Below are 22,661 nucleotides of genomic sequence, written 5' to 3' on the forward strand. Positions count from 1 at the left end.
AACTGTCCTCCCTCAAAAACTATACTTCAAACTGCTTTTAGCTCAATTACAGATAAAGGTCCATAATTATCTGAAATGGCAAATAAACACACGTATTTTCCTTTCTAACAAAGGCAACATGTCTAATACTCTATTATGACTAAGATCTATTATTCATTGGTGCTGATGAAAGTGTGTTTTATACATGTATAAAGAAAAGGTAACATGTTAATGTTATATGTTGAATTGAAGCTTCACAAAGTAAAGGCTGAAAACAAATAATGTTAGAAGTAAGAATTTTAACATCAACCACTGAAATCAGGCCTTTTGCTTCGTGCCTCATCGAGCTTCAAAGCATTACAAAGTAATTCAGATATATCTTCTGTATTGCTTTTAAGCCCACTTCAACAGGAAGTGACCTACATGCATACTCAAATCATATTTGTAGGTGCGGAGTGGTACAATTGATCAGTGAAATGAACATTTCCCCTTTCATCTTGCATGATTGACAGAGCCATGTATGCCATTGAAGAATTCCGGTGGGTGAACATTTTGAAAATAAAGAAAACCTATTTGGTATATTTGTTGTATGCAACTATGGATTTGAAAAAGGTAGAAAGACAACTCTTATATATATCTTCAAATTAAACGCTTTTGATCTCCTCCCTTTGAAATCCATACAGTTAACATGAGTAGACAAAGTCCTTTAATCTTTACTGCATCCTGCTTTCAATGGCTTTGTTCAAACGACAATGAGGTTTTGTGCTTTGGCTTCCTCCAAATGTGGATTTTAAATCTCAGTTATATGGACACACAGCATCTAGAAAGCAAAATAAAATCAAAGGGATCCATGACTGACCCCAATTGTCGAGGGCTACTTCATAATTCAGTTTGATCTGAATACATTTTTCTTGCCTTTCGCGGTAAGCCCCACTGATTTGCACAGAATCACAGTCAGTATTAATGAGAAGTGGAAGACTGAAAGCCATTCAGACTTTCCACACAATATAAATTATTTTTGCAGGCTATTTATGCTAGCTTATGTGCCTTTAAATGTACGATGAACACAGACAATTAGAAATAAGTTTGTTCAAATACTCCATGAATCTTTTATAAGCAAATAAGCCATGCAGAGTTTAGCAACAGGGGTTGTGCAGTATTTGCCTAAGCTCGCTATGTATGGACGGACTGTTTCACCTTCTGTTATTTACTGTATGAATTAACTCATGAATCATTCACAAAGCATCTATGAAGGCGCAGGACCAACACATACATAAATAATCCCGCCATGCCTTTGGGTAATGGCGGGTCTTGCTGTTTGTGAAATTTGCTTTTTTTTTGTCCTCTTTTTCACAAAATAGGAAAACAACTGAACTCCTTATGACAGACAGATACACAAATTAGTGCATGATGTTTTTCTAGCTCTGACTCGACACACCTTGCCAAGAGTGAGTTGGATGCTAAAGGTGTGCTGAAATGATCATTACTAACTAGAAAGTTCTGCCTCAAATACCATGGCAACTGAAGGCAAATGTGACAGTGAGATGTGTTCCAGTAGCTGGCAAACTCAAAAGCACAGGACTTCAAGGACTTGGAGCACACACACACACACACACACACACACACACACACACACACACACACACACACACACACACACACACACACACACACACACACACACACACACACACACACACACACACACGTCCAATAGAGTGGAGCTGATAGCTGTTCCATGTTCAGGGAGTGTAACTCTTTTCAATGAAGCTCATTTCCATTTCCAGGCAACTCAATACCATCCAACAGTCGCTATTATCCAAGCTAAAATGACAATCTGACAAAATGGGGGAAGGACTTTCTCTGAAATTTAGAAAATATAGGACTGATGAAGGTTACTTTTATCCAATGTTAAGAGAGTACATCATCAGACTGTGACCCATGAAGGTGAATTGACTGAATTGAACTGTCTGACAATGGTTTTGGAAACACAAAAGCTTTCAGGGCGAACATGATCAATGACATCAGCCCAGTATCTCTCTGTTAAATTGCTCAATTAAAAAGATAATCTTACAGCAAATCTAGAAATGTATTCTGGTGACATTAGGGTGCTTACACACATGCAAGACAGGAAGCGGTGGGATATCAGTTATTTTACATGGATACAAGCGAACAAGGAGAAACTAGGATCAGAGGTACGAATATGCAAAATGGCGCCATGCTGTGCAAAAAAAGGCAAAAATAAAGTCTAATGTTATACAGATAACCTACAAAAATAGCCCTTGTGTTGATTCCCACAGAGAACACTAAAGAACAGAACACTGCGAATTGCCCAGTCAAATGTAACACTTAAATAATGGAAATCTTTTGTAAGATAGCTGTTGGGATTTGTAAATCATACAAAAACTATACAAATAGGAAAACTATGTCGCAGTTAATATTAACAAAGCATGCCCCAAACTGTACATGTGTTATTTGTTAAGCATGCTTTTGAAAATATAGTCATCACATTGTAATTTACTTCAATTAAAGTAATGCTAATGTTTTAGAATATATTGATGCATCCTTTGTAAAGAAGCATGTTTTAACCTCACAGCAGAGGGAATCCTCTTAATATGAATATTGTATAATAATACAGGTACAGTTAACCTTCATATGACCCCGTTTGATTTACTGTGTATAGTAACCAGTTAATAGAGACCTTGAACTAATGACTGCATCATATATTCCAAAGCCATATGGAAGACAGCATTTTCAATCCATCAGATTTTAATGAGATTTTGCCAAACCCATGTAGCTTGTCTTCCATGTATGAATTGTGTGATGAGCTGTTTTGACACGTACCACCATGCTGCATGACAGAAGCGTCAAGGCAGCACCTCAACGGGAACAAGTTGACATGACTATCAGGGACTGTGATTTAGTATTTTGCATATCAGTATCAGCAAATAATTGAATACTTAAATCAAATCAGTAAAGTTAATAGAAAATAAATTGGATTTTTGTGTTTAAATATCCCATTCAGCAAATATCTGTCTGTTGACGACATAAAAAAACCATCTTAATTCAATTAATAATATAACATAATTTATATTTTTCGAGTTCAAATTCTGATTCATTCCACTTGAAGAGAGGTGGAGTGAACTTGGACGTCCTCCCACAGGTAGATCACCGCTAACTCCCTTTCGCCTCCTAAATCAGTTCTTGCTGAAGGGCAGCAAGGTTGAGCAGGTTCAACCGAGCAAATAAATAATGAATTCAATAAGGGTAATTAAGAAAGCACATCAGACGAGCAGCATACGACCTCACGGCCCCAGACTTAAAAAACCCTCGCAAGCTTTTTTTCTTTCTCAACTACGTCTTTATGAGTTCTGTTATGACTCTAATTGTAGGTCATTGTTAGAGGTTATAAAACCTACAATCCTTAATCAGCCTAATCACTCACCATTGGGGAGACAAACACTGATTTATCACTATTAGTCTTACTTGTTAAATGAACATTGCAATTTGACACTGGGAGGTGAACACTTGTCATTGCAGTGCAACCATGTCAAGAGAATACTTAATAGTCTCCCCATGGGTCTCCTTGTATTGATTTAGTTTATGAAGCGCGGTATAAGCAGCATATTAGAGAGCAACAGAAAAGAAAGATAATCCCTAAATAACAAAGCCAAAGCATTATGAGTGACTAATACAAATAAAATCCATTTCATCAATAGTGTGGCAGCTTTTCTTTGCTAATTGATCCCAGAGCATCAGAAACCTTCAATGCTCTAGTATTTTCTTTTTTTAATGAAGTAATACAATATACTGTGTACAACTGCAATAGTCGAACAAATGGTTGGGCGGATCAATTTCAAATATTTTATTCGCTTAAAGATGTTATAAATGAGTGGCACTGTATGAATTGTTGCATGAGTGATTGAATAACATTCATTCATACTTTATTGTATACACCTCAAATACATCAACGTTATGAGTCATGTTATAAAACTACTGTTAAAGATACTAGAAAGTGGGTATATAACATTAGACCATTTTAAAATGTTTAATCCTCAAAATATAACGCACCACAAAATGCAGAAAGGTACCGAGAAGCACAATTTTGCCTGACATCAGAGAAATGCTTTTCATGTGTTGGCTAGATGTATTAACACACTTGATGTGTATATGCCTCAATGCTTAAAGTCAAACCCTTAATTGTGACTGCACTAATTGATAGTTCAAGCCAGCTAACTGTTGTCTTACAGCTGATGGAGTGTGGTTACAGTACAGTTACAGGCCTTTCTTGCCCATAATAATTAACTAAATGACAATTAGATCTGGTTAACTGCACTGGTTGCCATTAATCTCCAGAAGGCATCAGATTAAATCAGTCTGCTTACAACTGCTGTACACGTTGCCCCTGATGCTCCAAGGAGCTCTGACTCATTATATGATCACACTGCAGTTTGATGTTAAGTGCACGTGTCTGTATGTGAAAGATTAAGTCTAAAGGCCCAGACACACCAATCTGACACTAAAGAACACGTCCCGACGGACCCGATTGTTGTGTCGCCTCACGTCTCCTGCGTCTTGGCCATGTGTCGCACTGGAACACACCGCAAAGACTTCAGCCGACGGCCAAGTAGCACGTACGCACTGCACATGCGTGAGGGGCAATAACTCTCCTTACCAGCAGGCGGCGGTAGTGTGTATTCGTCATTCAAAAGAGGCAACAACCGGAAGACAGACTGCGTGATAACCGAGAGAAGAAGAACAGACTGCGATATATAAACAACTAACAAATAGCGTGTGCGTTCGTTTTTCACTCTACAGCGAGAAGCTCATGGGGCTTTCCCGAACCTGTGTCGAGAGCTCGAGTTAAATGAAATCTCAGATTTAATTTGTTTGTTTGGGTCCCTCACTTCCGTTTCGCTCCTCGTGCACTGATTTGCTAAGCTGAACAGCCAATCAGAGTGATTTATTTTGCCGACGGCTTTTAGCCGACTGCGAATCGGCGGCGGAAGGTGTCGGCACGGCCGAAAAGACACAACGGCGCAGGACACACCAATCTGAGTAGGGCGACAGGACGCTCATCGACGGCCAGACATCTATCAACATCTATCGATGCAGAAAATCGGCCCGGTGTGTCCGGGCCTTAAGATGGGAAGAGACTGAGAAAAAAAGAGATAAGGAAATACAAGTAGAAGACAAATAGGGCCATGTTCTGTATGCCATTGCCTTGAAAACATGACGCAAATAGATATTTCCCTGATGGGCAGCAATGATATACAATGGCTTGAACCTATAACTACATACCATAAATAGATAGATAAAATATATAGGCTGCTGCATGGGTTAGGTAGGTCTGTGCAGAGGTCGCTTTCATCCATTTCCCTAAGAGACTTCATATGACAGAGTACATATTTCACGTCTAACAGACACATCACTCATGACAGTAGACCCCATGGCTCTCTTCAGTGCCTGTGTTTTATGGTACATGTCACAAAGTAAAAAAGTCCTTCAGTAGTGTCAGTCGTCCCTTCAGTACTTTCAAGTTGTGCTAAGAATCTGAGATTGGCAGCTCCAAATAGCACTTAAAGGCAAGGATTTTAGAAATGTCAAAGTCAGTGCCCGGAGACAATGCGGGGAATGTCAGTAAACAGTTTTCAGAACACTTAAACAACCTTGTCCATGTGACTTTACTTGTTTATGTGTAGATCTGTGCAAACTATGGGAATACTATTTGTATTAAATAATCTATCAATTTCTACATAGTAAAGAGTGAGACATGTGTGATACTTGTGTCAGAGCTTGTTATATGTTTGCCAACACTAGAAATCCATACAACCCAATACCGACATTAAATTAGAAAAATAAATCCCAGTTATTAGTAGAGGACAGATCTATAAAAAGAATATATATAGTTTAGACTGAGATACCAGCTCTCAATAGAAAGGCAACGTGAGAGGCAAAGGACATGTTTGTCTGTATTATTGTGAACATGCATACTAATGTGCACGATTGCACCCAAATTACATAGGAAAACAAGGTTCTACATGATATATGTGCATGAAACTATGTGACAATGGCCTCTAGTGACTGATGTTGTTCACTGTGCAACAGCAAGCAATTTATCTCAACAAGTATTAGATTGTCATGAATGTGCATGCCATGTGCGAGAGAGTTAATAGGGGTCTCTCTCCTCACACCTACTGTCGATAGCATGCATCTCATGGGGAAGTCATGCAAACACGAATAAAGATTGAAACCGTGAAGGTGAGCTTTTATGAAGCGACGCCTCTTGGGGTCGCTGACAGTGGAAGAGACAGTCAAGACTAAGAAAGGACCAATGACAAAAAAAAGAACTCAAACAAGTGCGAAAGTGCTTTTGTCGAGATGAACATAATATTTATATTCCATTGCTAAGAGGATTGGAGGAGTTGGGTGAAAAGCCACAGCTAAGGTGTAAAGGCATTGTTAAATTTTCATGATGATATTTTAGTTTACCTCATTTAATTATTAAACAATGACCCACATCAAGACTAGCCCTTGTCAAAAGGGGTGCTATTCAACTGCTTTGAGTCTTTAGGAAGTCACAAGATACAAATAGTGAAGTTGGAAAAACTCACTTAAACATAGTGTAATATATTCTGAATCCTTCATATCTCAATACTATTTCACTTCTTTGATGTATTCCCTTCTAAATGCCTGGAAAACCAATGCTTATTATAATTAAATACGTTTCTAAAGGCTGATTAAGAAAACAGCATGAAGCGGACTGATGAAAAGGAAACAGGATGTTTGCCACCGACTGGCGCTGGGTAAGAACCAAGCATTTATAGACCAAATGGATGAATAAGATTTTAAAAAACGAAGCCTTCGCGCAGTTTTACAGTTTGTCAATGAAACAGAGCAGGATGTCAGGATCCTTATATTTAATCATAACAGCATCAGCGTATTCCTCTCATTGATGGAATGTGGCACTGCCTGTACTTGCATGGTTTGACAAAGACATCACAGGCAGCATGCACACAGATCTCTCCCACTCCGATACATTTCCTCACTTGTGTATTAACGCCGCATGGCAACAGTGATCAAATCCTCTTTCGGTGTGGAGGGGAATGTGTGGGCGATCCTGCTCTAGCGAGGGATAGCCAGATTAAAGCGCGCAAACATGCTTTTGTTGCTGGAAGCACGTCCCTTGCATGAGGAGAAGCACAACTACTTTTAAGGGTGAATCATTGAAATCAGAATGCTTTGTGACGGCGCTCTTCGTGGGAAAACAGACCATTGGCTTCAGCTTCAACATTATAACGAGCGGTTGTGTAACCTGAGCGCAGTCATTTGAGCTTATTTGCAGATGCAGTGGCTTAAAGGCAAAGCACTTGCTGGGTTCTGACCCTAACATCCACTACCTCACACTTTGCAATTCAAAGTACCTCCTCAAGGTTTGATTCCCTTAAAGTGAGTGACACATATAGGTATCTCAAGAACAACACAGGGTTTAGTGAACATATATTTACGTATTTGTAGCTAAATTAGATTCCTGCAAGTTGTGTTTAGCCTTAACTTTCAACACCATTAATACAGATATCAGGGAGCTATTTCGATCACTGCTGCTCTACTGGGGCTTGGCTCACATCACCTCAGAAGTCCATCCAAAGAAGCTTTAGAAAGCTCTCAGAGTTGGCATAGATCAGACCTTCTGGTGTGTGACTGAAGCAGCTTATGGACATGAATTACTGTAACACTGCATAACTCTGTTTAAATGGCAATGATATTAGTCAAACAAATCTGAAACTTTATACAAATAAAATTAGGATCCCATACCTATAATTATCATCTAAAGGACAATCCATCAAATCAGAAATACTTTAATTATCCCTGGGGTAATTGGGTGTTGTGACATTGTTCCATTTAAGGATCAAATTAAAAGATACATATATATAATATTCATATAGACATAAGTAAGAGTGTGCATACAAATGATATAAAACAAGATACATAAACATAAAACATCTGTCCAATAAATGATAATATTAAAAAATGATATAAACATTAACAGTCTGAAAGTCAACTATCTAAATAAATTATGAAATAGGATACGTTTTTTAATATTCTATTTAATAGGCTATTAAGAAACCCTTTTCATATATAGACATACTTTATTATTCACTATTTATTCATGACTTTTCGTTGGAGTTATGATCAATTAGGATAACAACTTCATAGAGTAGTACCTGGACACAAGAATATGCGTCTTTAAAACAGTGTCTACTGGGACTTTTAATGACGGGGCTCAGACAGGTGTATAAACAAGTCTATCCTACATTAATTATCTGCTTGATTGGAAGTGACAGCAGATGAGCAATTAGATGTCATTAGCACAGATGAAGTTCCCGGACAAAACAACAACCTCATATGTTTGTTTACATTTAGAACGTATAACAGTTAGCGCTGAGCTTCAGTCTGCAAACAACAGATAAAGCCAGAAATCTAGGTGTAGTCATGGACTCTGACCTGAGTTTCAACAGTCACATTAAAACAGTTACTAAATCAGCCTACTATCACCTTAAGAATATATCGAGGACTAAAATAATAATGTCACAGCAGGATTTGGAAAAACGTGTCCATGCTTTTATCTTCAGTAGACTCGACTACTGCAATGGTGTCTTCACAGGTCTCACTAACAAATCTATTAGGAAGCTGCAGCTGATTCAGAACGCTGCTGCTCGAGTCCTCACTAACACTAAGAAAGTGGATCACATCACTCCAGTTCTGAAGTCTTTACACTGGCTTCCTGTGTGTCAAAGAATAGATTTCAAAATATAGCTGCTGGTTCATAAAGCTTTGAATGGTTTAGGCCCAAAATACATTTCTGACCTCCTGCTAAATTATGAACCATCCAGATCTCTCAGGTCTTCAGGGACTGGTCAGCTTTCTGTCCCCATAGTCAGAACTAAACATGGAGAAGCAGCGTTCAGTTATTATGCTCCAAATATCTGGAACTCTGACTACTTTTATATCCAGGCTTAAGACTTTTCTTTTTGCCGCTGCTTTTAATTGAACTATTCATATCTTAAACTGCACTGTAACTTTTATTCATGTGTTTTTTCTTTTAATATCTTTGCTTTTAAATGACTGTTTTTAAATGCCATTTTCTTAATATCTTTCATTTGTGTAAAGCACTTTGAATTGCCTTACTTCAAAATAACCTTAGTGTTGAAAGGTGCTATATAAATAAACGTGCCTTGCCTTATGAGCTGATTCTCTTTTGTCAATAGTGGAATGTTTTTTCATCCTAAAGTTTGCTAGGGTAAAAGTCCAATGAAATACCAGTGATTTTAACTGGTTTACTAAGATTTGAATTGAATACTAACTTGAGTCATTTGGATTATTTCGAATAGCATCATCCAGAGATATGACACAGTAATGAAAGAGGAACAGGGATGATGACGAGTTGAACTGAGAGCTGAGACTGAGCAAGAAGCTGAACATGATGGATGAGGATTCTTAAAAGTCTGCTTTAGTGAGCATGAAGATGGAGCATGAAGATTATAGCTGTTTAGATTAGATAATTACAATGAAAAAAAGAGTATCATCAATCCAAGAAGATGAGAGTGTGCAGCGAATAATATAATTTTATTTTTTCCATATGGGACATTTTTGCAGTGGACGGGATTGAAAAATATATATGAATAAAAACGTGTTTTCATGTATGTTAAGCATTCAAAAAAAAACAAGACCGGTAGTATTTTAAGTAACGTAAAAACTGTGGCTAACAAACACATATTTAAACTTGATCATTGAAATCCTATACTGAATGTATTTTTAATTAGCATATTTCTGAAGCACTCACTTAACAAGCCACTCATAGAGTAATTAACAGATGCAAGAGCAGCCTGTGGTGTATTTTCAACAAGAACTTATGATGTACATTTTAATTACTGACAATTTCCCTCCTATTAGTTGTGTTTCGGTTTGAACAGATTTTGATTGGAATATGTAGGTCTGCCGTGTCCTCCCGAGACGACTGTGGTCTTGGCCCAATTCACAAAGCCCCTCATATTACCGCACGACGATGACTTTGTAATCTTCAGCTAAAACATGTTCATTTCAGAGCATCCCATTCCAGTCTACGTTTTGGTCTATTGTGGCTTTCTACTTTCAACTTTTGAAGAGGAAACAACATATATATTTATATGGAATATGCCAGCTTCAACATGCAGCGACCACTAGAAAAAAAGAATATATATTTGTATCTTCCCCACAGAAACGGATCCCAAACTTCTCTAGTCATTACCACTGTTTTCTGCCTTTAAAACCTAGTCTTCTTTGTCTCAAATCTCAACAAGGCACCATAACTGACAGTTCATTCATGTTGCAGAGCTTTTTCCATCTATTATATATCAGTTGTTTGTGTATCTTTGAAGTCAGCTGTTAGTTGGACAGGTGAGGAATATGCATGATTGAAGAATCTACACGTTACAAATATATTTGAAATATATTAGTTTGTATGGATTTTCATTCCAGTTCTGCTTGTTCAAAGGTTTTATTTTCTTGGCAGTTGAAATGAACCTCAGCACAGCCGGTAAAAATATACATTCACTGCCTATCTGCAACCCTTGAGCAGATGATAGCAGACATGCTGGATTAGAGACACAATAAAGCCCAATGAAACTTGAATCAATAGCTTTGAGCTAGTAAGCAGTTGTGAGTTAGTGAGACGCAGCAGACTCCTAGACCAGGAACAACCCTACAGTGCCTCCCGCTGCTTCACACTGGGTTTGTTTGTTTTGGTCTGAACCTGAGGTCAATTGTCCCCCTCCAACCTCAGTGGTCTGCTTTCAAACTTGTTTAAGTTCTGTTTCGGCTCATGGTATGCTTGCGTAATGCTTTAGTCATCATAATGGAGGTGTTTACCACTGCTTGAAGGAAACTATGACATCTGTAGGAATTAGAGCGTTGCAGAGACTTCTGTGGACTAAAAGTGATAAAAACCTGAGCATCCCTCTAGAAAAACCCTCGTGGCAATATCATCTGGCATCAGGATTTTTCTCTCACACATATTCATGAAGCCGTGCATCTCACACACTTTCTTTTACACAAGAATGTAGGGATACAGCTAATGAATGATGATTCATTTCACTGTCAATTTGAAATATAAGTTGATAGATAGTATAAATAAATGACTTGCATTACATTCTTTAGATTTTTGAAGTTGATATCCTATGTCTTACACATGTTGTCTTACATATCTAGCATTTAGGGTCCTTTAAACTCACTATTGTTTTTGTCTTCGAGACCAAATCTCTCTTAATACAGTATCATAGAGGTGGTAGTATGCACCTAAAAAAAATAGCTGGTCAACTCAAATCACTATTCCCTGAAAATCTATAGTTTTGTTGAAGAATCAAAAGAAGATATAAGTAATTTTCAAACAGGACTGAAATCCAGAAAACCACATTAAAGAAACTACATTCAGGACGTTTTTTTGCATTCTGTAAGCAAAAGCAATGCTGAGTTTGTGCTGCAACTCATTATCTCCAATGCAATTTGACGATTACCAACCAATGTGACATCTAATTAACACGAACATAGTAGGTGATGGCCCTTAACCAGCATAGACTTGCTTCTCAATCAAATGTTTGAAGAAATGTTAACATGCAATGAGAGCATGCAATGAGAACTTCACAGCACCGCCACTGTGTTTTACCGCTCCGGAGCATGTTGAGGCTGGGTGCTTCATCAAAGTGCACCTCCGCAGTAGTTGTGGATCTACAGTAAGGGAGAGTCTGTGTACATCACTAGCTAATTCTCCTGTACCGTATTCGAGCCAGCAACTGTCCAGTCACAAGCTCGGCTCCGCTGTTATTCTGCTTCGCGAGTACTGATCCTCCGTATGCGTGTGTGTACTTGGCCCGTTACCTTCCATTGCCTTCTCCCCTCGACTGACCGGAGGGGGGTGAGAGGTGATGGCAGGGATCATTACATCACAAAACACCCGGTGGCCATTGTCCTCAACAACTGCCACACAACATTACCACAGCACTCTCCACAAACAAGTGGACAGGTCCTGTGTGCCACAGCGCAGAGGCATGAACGGAGAGAGATAGAAAATAGGAGAGGTCATGATAAAGACGAAGGAGGAAGGAGGGAGAATGGGGAGGAAAAATAACCGAAGGGCGCTGTTTGCCCCAAGGGTTCAAAGCACAACTATTCTCATGCGGAAACACTTGACATTTGTATTTCCACGACCCAGATAATGTTTGCTTGGACGTAGAAAGATTGCATAAAGTCAGAGGTTGCAGAAGTATGGTGGATGTCTGACTGGTCATTGACACCTCAGATCTTTCTATTACTACCAGAGAAGCCTGGCATTTCTGTGTTCATGTGATAGCAATGAGTCCACACCCCCCACCCGCGTGGAGGATTTTTATATACACATGACCTCTCTGTTGGTTCACAAGGAGGACAAGCCCTGTCATGTTTTATTGCTTGCATATGAATATTTTGCTTAGTATTCCTCAATCTTTTCGGCTTCACAGGGGGCCGGGACAGCAACAACAACTAAATACAAATCATTGTGGTTCCATCTGTAATTTGACAACTGCATAATTACATTGCAGGGACATATTCCTGGTGGGGATAGAAAACACATATTTTGGGCACAATTAGATCTACGAATACAATCATTGTATTGATTTAGAGTTGAAATATATTAGTTGGAAGTGTCTCAAAAAGCGGTTATTAATGAATTAGTTGGACAAAAGAAAATTAACTCAATTCTTATAATAGTATATTGTTTATCCAAAAAAATGTCATAAGGGCAATTTTGTATGTCTGGATGTTCTGCTTAACACTGTTTTATCATAGTTAAATAAATATGAAATGTTTATTTGGCCTTGAGAACCGTACAACTTTATTTATTAAAAAATAATAGCTAAAGGGATATGTCTAAAATGTTTTACCCATTCCCCTATAAACTGGTTTAACTTAGACATGCCATAATTATGTTGAAATTAAACATTTCAATCTATAACAAAAGCAAATTAAACAATTCAAACAATATTCATCAACAATGAAATATACAGGCTTATTAATGTTGCTTTTTAACGAAAATATTGTGTTGATTTAAGCTTCCCGGCACATGTTTTGCTGTTATTGTCTGCAACAGAGCTATGAGTTAATATGAGCATCTCAGGGGAGCTCCTTATTAAATAAGCAGCTGAATATGTTTGGGAATGCAAAGATACTCTCCGTGGTTGTGTCCCGACAAGAGCAGTAGCAAACATTCCTCACCAAACAGCAGAGTACACATATATCTTTGCTCTCTGTAAACATTGAGACAAATACACAGGCGGACGAACACAGAGTTGAACAAACTGGGTATGACAACAAACAAGTTGGCCAAATAATGTCAAATAGGGAGCAACATAAATAAATGGCAGGGGATAAACAATGGTGAACCAGACAAGCCAGGAAATGGAGTTCAATGTTTTATTCTGCACAGCCACTAATGCAAATAATGTGTCTCGTAAAAATTCCAGACATATAAATGCAGGGAAATTGAGGAAATAAATAAATAAATGGAGGAATAAATTGAGAAAAGGGCGAGGCACAGAAAAACGTAAAATGAAGGAAGAACTGAGAATAAATCCGAGCACAAATATCTGGAGTCAGGATGGATTAGTGTAAACATGATCTTTTTTCGCCGCAATAAAACGAACCTAATCTCATTGTTGTGTCCTGTAACAGAAGTGGTGCTTTGTTTCCTCATGATGGTGTGTCTCTGTGTAATACGATGAACATGAGCAGTGAATAATGTGTTATTACAATGTATTCTTATCTTATTATTGTTGTTTAATTGTTTGTTTGGTTGATATCTTGTGGATCTAGCATTCAAGATACTGCGCACAAGCACAAGATGAGTAGAATTGTAGTTTTTTCTCATTAAATGATGGTACTTACGATAAATAACTTAAGATATAAAAGGTAGTTGATGGGTGTTATAATAGCCCATTGTCATAATAGCCCATTGCAGTGCTTAGCATCCTGGAAGGGGTGGGCCGACTACAAATTGAGTTTGCTGCACTAGAGCTGTCCCCTCTTAGTCAATTGTTGACTAAGCTGTCCTTTTTCTATCATAGTTTATGAAGATTTATTTCCAACATATCTGTTAAACACAAGTTTTGCAGATCTGTCAAATACATCTACTAATAGCCTGCAAAATATTGGTCAACTTAGAATTTCTTTAGTTGACATTCCTACGCTACACTGAGCGTGTTCCTTTTTTCTTATGAAGTGCTGAATAGATATTATTATACAATCTTTATTGTAATTCTAAAGCGTTGGGAATAGCCAGCTCAGTTGATGAAGAGGCGTGTGGTGCAGTGGATCGTGCGTTGATGTTCGGATCAGGAGGTCACAGGTTAAAACCCAACTGCTGTCAGCATGTCGTTGTGTCCCTGGGCAAGACACTTCACCCCAAATTGCTCCTGTGGGGATTGCCCACAGTATTGAGTATGTAAGTTGCTTTGGATAAAAGCGTCTAACAAGTAACATGTAATGTAAAAAGAGACCAAACCTCAACACAATGTGTCACAATCGATGGTGCTTGCAAACATCCACCGTGCTTGTGAAAGACCCTGCTGAGGGATTTATAGTGGGATGGTTTAGACTGCAGAGCCTACATGTCTTTGTATAGGGGAAAACAGTGTTCTGTATATCCAGTAGTATTACATAAGCCAGGCCATGAGCTCACCTAAGACTGCTTCAAAGTCAGAGATGGCCTGAAAACATTTTTACATTGAACAACACTTCCCACTCCTCCTCCCTGCACCCCCTGGCAGTGTTTGACGTGGCATCACACCTTCTATCCGTCTCAGCAGCGCCACTGCACCGATGGGTGTCCACACGTTATCATCACTAAATGGAAGGAGAAGCGAAACATGCTGTCACTATTTCCAGGATTCTCACATGTTATATCACATGACTTTGGGCGGCAAACATTTGGACATATTACAGAAGTAACCATTTCATAATGTAACTTTAAGATGCTATCCAATGGATAACCTAAAACCAGGAACAGTAAGATTTTATAATAATATATAAATAATATATAAGCAATATGTACTCCATGATCCTAACATATGACCCTACATGTCCTTGGCCACCCAATATTTCAACATCTTTTAATTATTTCTGAATTAATGCTACTCCATAAATGTTACCTACAATAAATGCTCTTCAGAGAATAAGATACAAACAATAACAGGAACATATTATATAAGGATATTATTGGCACATACACAGGATCTTGGTGTATTATCACATGACCTTGGCTAACACATATTTAAATTAAAAGATAATTATTGTTATTCCATATATATAACCTACGGTAGCTTGCAGATGCTATCCATAGAAAAGAGCTAAACCAGGATCTAGTGTTGACATTGAAGTGAGGTATTATGATGTTCCCACCCTCTTTTATTCCAGTAATTGTTGAAACTAGACCAGGCCTGTATTTATAGCAACAGCAGAAAGAAAATCAATAAATCAAATAGACCAATCTCTTCCATTTATAAGGTCTCTATCTAGTCCCATGGAACAGTTTGTCACCACCACCTTGTGTTGCAAATGCCTCTATAGTACCTATCAATAAACCATCCGTAGTCACATACTGTGCCGTGTTATTAACGCCCATCTTCATGGTAATCTCTCAAAGACATCATTGATGTGGGTCGTCCGTATTTCTTTACAGTCTGGCCTGCGGGATACATTCAACAGCGCATGAGAGAAAGCTCTCCCACCTCACTCTAAATCTCTTTATTGTGCCCAAGATAAGAGTAGAATTGAGTTATTGAGCAGACAGTTTAAGATATAAGCTCTCGCTAAAGGGCCGCTCAAAGGAGTCACAATAAGAAGAGATTGAATGAGGGCCTGTCCCATTTTCAAAATGTGTCTACTGCTATGATCTGATTAACCCCAGAAAAAAGGCCCCAAAAGGTTATAGGAGCATTTGTCTATGCTACCACCAACAGTGACTGAAATAGCATAAAAGTGAAGGTTATTTAAAGAGTTTATTTTCAATATACAATGAATCCAAAGCTTTATTTTGTATTTGTATTTGCCTGGCACCTGGTGCACTCCCGTTAATTGAAGCAGGGGGCATATAAATAATCTAAACACCTGGAATATGGTGTTAAACTACCTTAATGGTAATTGCTAGCGCTGCTTCTGAGGCGGGTTTTGTTTGGTTAAATGCCAATTAACAGTGCTTATAAAGAAGGGTTGGAAATCAGCGCAATGCTACGGGCTATTATGGAAACGACATCAGGATCATTCAAAGAGGTCGAACTATCTGCGCCTACACTGCAGCTGGAAAAGGTGAATAAAGCAGTAGGATACATTATTGAATCAGAAGGTGAGAAATCTCACTAATCATGAAAAATACATGTTTTAATTGTAAATAATAATTCTTAAATGTTATTGTTTTGATCATGTTTTCTTTAGTGCTGCACCTATTTTGTATTAAGGCGAGACACCCCAGGTGAATAGGGTAATTTTTTTAACTTAAAGGTATCAGCTAGAAATGTATCCAGTTAATTACTTACAATAAGGCAATTGTCTTTTGTATTACAAGTTTTCTGAAATAGCATGTTTAAATATGCAAATTATCCATTATCTCATTAAATATGCACATATTTTAACACATTTCAGGAATCGAAATCTGAACTTTGGATATAGCCAGATTCAAAATTATTGTTTCATTTTGTAGTCATATTAGTATCTAAGGCTTTTACAGAAGGGATATTGGATATCTCTTTTTATCATTCCATAAATCAGAAAATACTGTCAACAGCCCGAAATATCCATTTTCGCCATGTTTTTAGGTATACAATGTTGTATAATTCAGGCTATGAATTATATATGAACAAACCCTTCTGTAAAAGCCTTCATAATATTGATAGGAATATAACTGGAAGGTTTGGTGTCTCTACGTGCTACTGAAGTTGAAATTTCGAACTCAGAGTAGGAGAAAAAACTCATTTTGAGAAAACGACCTTTAAAGATTGCAGTGAGGCGCTAGCTAAACCCTCCTGTTCTTTGAATAACAGCTTGCGCATCGACGCACTCCGTGAAGGTATTTCATGTTCAGGGTCATTTTTTTTTATATAACCTTGCTTCGTGCAAGTGACAATTGTTGTCGTTTTTTTCGCCGTTCTTTTGGCATTTTGAGATTTCAATTTCTAGCTGAAAGCTAACCAGGAAGTGTTTTAGCACACCACGTGACGCATCTGAACGAATCACGTTGTCAGAAATTGACACCAGCCAATGAGATTTCGTTTCTTGGTTTAAGACCCCTTTGTGCTTTCACGATTGGTTGCTGATACAAAGGAAATGACCATATTTGGATCCGATGAGATTGTGCAGGAGAGACGGAGCTTTCCAGCGATACCTCTGTTGACATGGTGCACACAGCGGTCGCGGTACTTTATGTTACGTTAGAATGCTAACTTTTGGTGAATTTAGGAGAAATCTACAGACGCAAATAGACAAACTATAGTAAAATAAACACTTAAATGTGTATTTTGTACGTTTTCCTTCCAAAAGCCTGAAAGAAAACATGTTATGGAATCAAAATAGCACAAAATCTCAAAATTGACCAGTAGGCCTACTTGAAAAACGATGTTTTTGCCTGCCGTGTCTCGCCTTAACTATATCAATCAGATTGTTTCTTTTTTCGATATGACTCGCTTGGTTGATCAAATAGTGAAACATGTCCATCACTTTCCCAGAGCTCAAGATAATATTTTCAAGCTGCTAGTTTTGTCAAACCAACAGCCCATAGATATATTTTCTGCAGCGTCTTTCTGCACTGGATGTCCTCTTGACCTTGTACCATTCCAATGAACAGTGACAGTCTTGTCAGTGTCTATATCAACCAAAGTCACAGAAACAAATATATTTTTTGTTCATAATGGTTGACTGCATTCTGATTTGAAACAGTATATGACAGTAAAGTATAGCAATCAGATACTGAGATAACTGCATTTTGTAAATGTATGGACCAGAACTATATTTTAAGAGTCCTTGCTAAATGCAAACTGGCGAATGTAGATATCATTATTGTAAATTAGCATACATAGTCGTACTGTAGTGTCACAGCGTTTGTTTGAATTGTAAATCTACATAGAGTCCTGTATGAATTAGTGTTAATTTCGTCAGCTATTTTTTAAATTAGTTTTAGTCTTAGTCCTGTGTTAAATTTCCTTTTTAGTTTTAGTCATATTTAGTCACCTTCATCCTGTTTTTATTTAGTCAAGTTTTAGTCGACTAAAAGTCTGAGCATTTTAGTCTTATTTTAGTCGACTAAAACAGTAAACATTTTAGTACTAATTATTAATTATTTGAGTCTACTTTTTGTCAATGAAAACGGTTGAGTCTTTTTTAGTCATCAGATTATATAGAACATTTCAGTCAAACTAGTCTAGCCAAAACCAATAATTTGTCATTTTAGTATATATAAATAAGATTATATCTTGTCCTTATTTGATGAAAAACACAGGTTGAATGATTAAGAATGCAGCTTTGCAGAGAGTATCTGGTCAGGTTTGTGGTGTTTTTACCGTCTATGTTTTTACCTGTGTTATGGCCACATTGCTTCCCTTCTGATAAAACAATGCATTCGCTTTTTTCTCCGCCTCATTGTAGCGAAAATGGGCCCAAATATTACATCGTGTCTTTCTCCCAAGCAGTGGTGGCTTTAGACTTTTTCATTGTCAGTCATTTTGACGGATCGTAACATTTCCGTCATAATCCATTATTAGCCTATCCGTCGAGTGCACAATGTAGGCTATCACTCACTCGCGCTGACGGGGGGGTATTCGGTTAACGCGAGTGCGACCAATGCTCCCAAGCCCTGTTGTTGCCATTTTCTGTTAAATAAGGTTAGTTAGACTATGAGTTAGACCCGAGTCTTCCTGACAGTTCATATTGTGCCGCTGCCCGGTGTAATTCAAATCTACCGCCGCGCCCACCGCAGACACACACAGCTGCTGCCCTGCCACAGCTCCGGAAATGGAACTGCTGGGAGAAAAACTGACGATCAGAGATGTAACGTTATCTTTGATAATATTTCGTCTCCTCATTTTTCGTCAACGGAAGTAAAGAGAGATTTTGGCATAGTTTGTATTTAGTGAACTACATTTTCGTCTCGTCACTTTTCGTCAACGATATTGCATGATGATTTCGTTAGTTATTGTTTACTGCCGTCGGTGCCGTCTCGTTATCGTCTCGTTTTCGTCATGGAAAAAAAGGTCGTTGACGAACATATTTCGTCATAGTTTTAGTCAACGAACACTAGTATGAATATTAAACTACCTGGCAACTCTAGTCACTGATTGTAACCCAACCATTGACTTAATCCTCAATTTAGAAATCATTACAGAACATATCAAGTAATAGATTTACGTAAGTTCTGTATGAGAGTAGAGGTGAATGTTTTTACATCCAAGAAGAAGCCAATGAAAGGTGTCTTTGTTTCTCCAGTCATTCTCAGGAGAAGGTAAGAAGAGCCCACATGCTCTGACGTCACAGAACAATGGCAGGTTAACAGCATTTGAAATTCACAGATAAATTGAGCAGTGCAAAGAGATAGAATAAACTGTGTGCACCAGGTTAAAACAACAAAAATAGCAAACAACCCTGGCAGGAGTTAAAACAGCCATCTGTAGTGAAGATAAGGAGGAAAGAACGGGGTGATGCCGTAAAGAGTTTCAGTCAAAGCACATCGTTAAACAACATGTTTAGCATCTATAAACAGAAATGTGCCGTGCAGAATTGAAATCACAATTTATTTTTGATTAGAAGTTCTTTATTCAGAGAGCAGTAACTCACTAAATGTGTTTTTAATGTGTATGCTTTCTTAAGAAACAGGTGCACAGCATTGGATATAGAGCTTAAATGTTAAAGCGCCACTCTAAAGCATTAAAAATATAAGAGTCCTTAAGCAATTTGCAGTTTGAGTTACCGAAGCATTTTAAGCGAGAGGCTCTGGTTCTTGGTGAGCCATATTTGTTTCAGAATTATTAGGGGGATTCTCCTTGGGGTGTGTGTGTGCACATGTATGTGTATATCTATGTGTATATGTGTATGTGTACAGTATGTGTATATGTGCCTGTAGCCACTTGGACAAATGTAATTTACAATTGTATTTATGGCTATTGTAAAAAAGGATTGCTTTAATAATTATAACAAAAGCAATTCCATTCCTGAGAGCTTTTAATTATGTGCATGATTAGGACTTCTAATGACTGACTCAACATAATGTGTCTCGTTGGTGAAAATTAAGTCTATTTTCTGAAAGACAAAAGCATTTGAACGTAGGAAATATATTATTTGTTGAGAACTTGTCACAATGAACAAAAGATTACATTTCAAATGTTTTTATTTTGAATTGTTCTCAAAGTACTTATGAGTCCACAACATCAAAAGAAAATGAAAATACAAAATACTTCTGCTTTGTTTTAGAGAGTATTGCATTTTTAGAAGCAGAAGAAGGGGAGATTCAAGCTACATTCTCATTAAAAAGGTAAGTATTTAAAATGCTTTTATGTTTTAAATTTCGTAATCAAGCCAACCCTAGCCAACACTACGTAATGGAAGTGTGTTTCTAGGTTTTGAAAAACCTGGACTTACACATTTTACCTCCTGAACTTTTGCCCCACAGCACTCTGCTGAGTAGATTTTCATGTATCACAAAGAAAGACTCCTTGCACACTACCTAGCATGACTCGGTAAAGCAATGTTGAGGATATTTGAAAAAGGACAATCATGTTGTTTTTCAGATGAGCAAAGCAAAAGCATATAAAAAATGTTCAACTTCATTAATTTCCTCTGACTGAGAATTATGTTATGCTCCAATAACTATATTAGGAAATAAAACAATTGTCATTTGATATTCCTTTGTGTAGGAAAACGTGTGAAGAAAAAATAAAATATTAAAAACACCAAAATAATACAGAAACCTGCCCCACAAAGCCTAACGCAGCTCTATTAGACTTAACATACGTGACCCTGAATAACCAGAGCTTGTTATGTGCTCTTTAAATTTCATGAATTTTCCAATCAAGGCATTATTGTATTCACACTTGAAGCCTGTAATTTGTAATGAATAGTAGACAGCTCAGGATGAAGCAGTTCAGGATAACAAATGAGCCGTCACACTGGAGCTATATGCATATTTTATAATCAAGATGTTGCCATGATGCTTATCAGAGCTGCATGACATATTAAGGCAATAGTTTACAATGAACCATCAGTATTGCTCCTTTATTTATTATTCATGCAAGTGAACTTCATCTTTTGAAAAAGTATGACTTCTTTGTTGGAAACCTTGTTTATAGCCAGGGCATGAAAAGGCTATGTTGACATTACAGTGTCAGCTTGTTGCTGGGGGCAAAGTCACCTTTATATAAAATAGTTAAGTATTTTTGTGTGGTGGGTGTCACATTTGACTTTAATCAGAAGGAACAATCTAATTTCTAAACCTGAATGTTAAATGGATAATAAACCTTGAGAGAGAAACTACTGAGAAAGCTGGCCAAGGTGCTAGAGGGGCACAGACAAGAAAGCAAGGAATATTCAGGCGGAAGAGAAATATAGATCATGCCGATAGGAATACCAATGCTCTTCTCCTCTGACCACGAGTTGAACATGAGAGTCGACTGTGGCAGGATCCAGTCCCTAGGGAGATCACCACCATGTCTCTCTGTACTGACAAAGAGGTGTGGTCCACTACGGACAAAGCTATATTCCTTAAAGAACTTGAGGTACCATGAAAGGATAGGATTGAGGCTGTCTTCAAACTAAATAATAATAATAATAATAGATTTATTTTGTTAGCGCTTTTACAGGTGCTCAAAGACGATTTACAGATATAGTGAAAAGAAAAAGAAAATAACAACAAATACATATATATAGTTAAAGTCAAATAATACAAAAACAATCACACATTAAAAGCCAGATTGAAGAGGTGAGTTTTTGTGGTTTTTTTGAAGGTGGTGAGGTCATATACAAATAACACCAATTTACTCAGAGTGAGAGTGCATGAAGGCTGGTTGGAGGAAAACCATCTACGAAATTGAAGAATAGGCTAGCAACACACACAAAGGGAGCTAATGGAGCAGCATTTTTCATGTTAATTAAACAAGCTTCAGAATACTCAGAATTATATTTTATCTAAAACTGGCAGTTTCTAATCATCAGAAAAGCAAACATGTGAAGTGAAGAGAAGTACAAAAAAAAGAGTATTCAGGTTTTTTTCCCCCCGAGTAAATCGATGAGAGTAACACCTACGTCACTTCCGGGTGAACATTATGGCCCCGCCCCTTTTGGGGGAAAACAACGCTGTCATTTGAATGGCGGTCAATACAAATTCTGAAGTTTTGCCAATCTGATCAGAATTTTTTGAAAAACTATGGATTTTTGGATCTTCAAAGAGCCCGATTACGATGGCCAGTCAGGCAAACAATTACATTCAATCATTTGAAATCGACAATCGTTCTCTCGATATATGGTTAAATTAAAATCAGTAGGCAAGGCTGTAATTTCGCCAGCTGTAGAAAATAATAGTTGTATCATGCCAAAAAGCTGCTGTGTCGTTTATTGCACCTCAAACATTAAAACAAATC

At 37.7% G+C, this 22,661-nt stretch overlaps 1 protein-coding gene across 5 annotated transcripts in view; it reads right to left on the reverse strand.

Annotated features, from left to right (window-relative positions):
• The window catches only part of lingo2 (leucine rich repeat and Ig domain containing 2), a 240,705-nt gene that overhangs the window by 134,113 nt on the left and 83,931 nt on the right, over window positions 1-22,661 (reverse strand). The window contains exon 1 of one of the 5 annotated variants that reach the window (XM_034207322.1): window positions 14,729-14,811. The exons of the other annotated variants lie outside the window; for them this stretch is intronic. The gene's annotated coding sequence lies outside the window, so the exon portion shown is untranslated. Of the gene's footprint in view, window positions 1-14,728; window positions 14,812-22,661 lie in introns of those variants that run through there. 5 annotated transcript variants of the gene reach the window in all.

This window comes from Gymnodraco acuticeps, unplaced genomic scaffold (assembly GCF_902827175.1).
Source record: "Gymnodraco acuticeps unplaced genomic scaffold, fGymAcu1.1, whole genome shotgun sequence".
NCBI lineage: Eukaryota > Metazoa > Chordata > Actinopteri > Perciformes > Bathydraconidae > Gymnodraco > Gymnodraco acuticeps.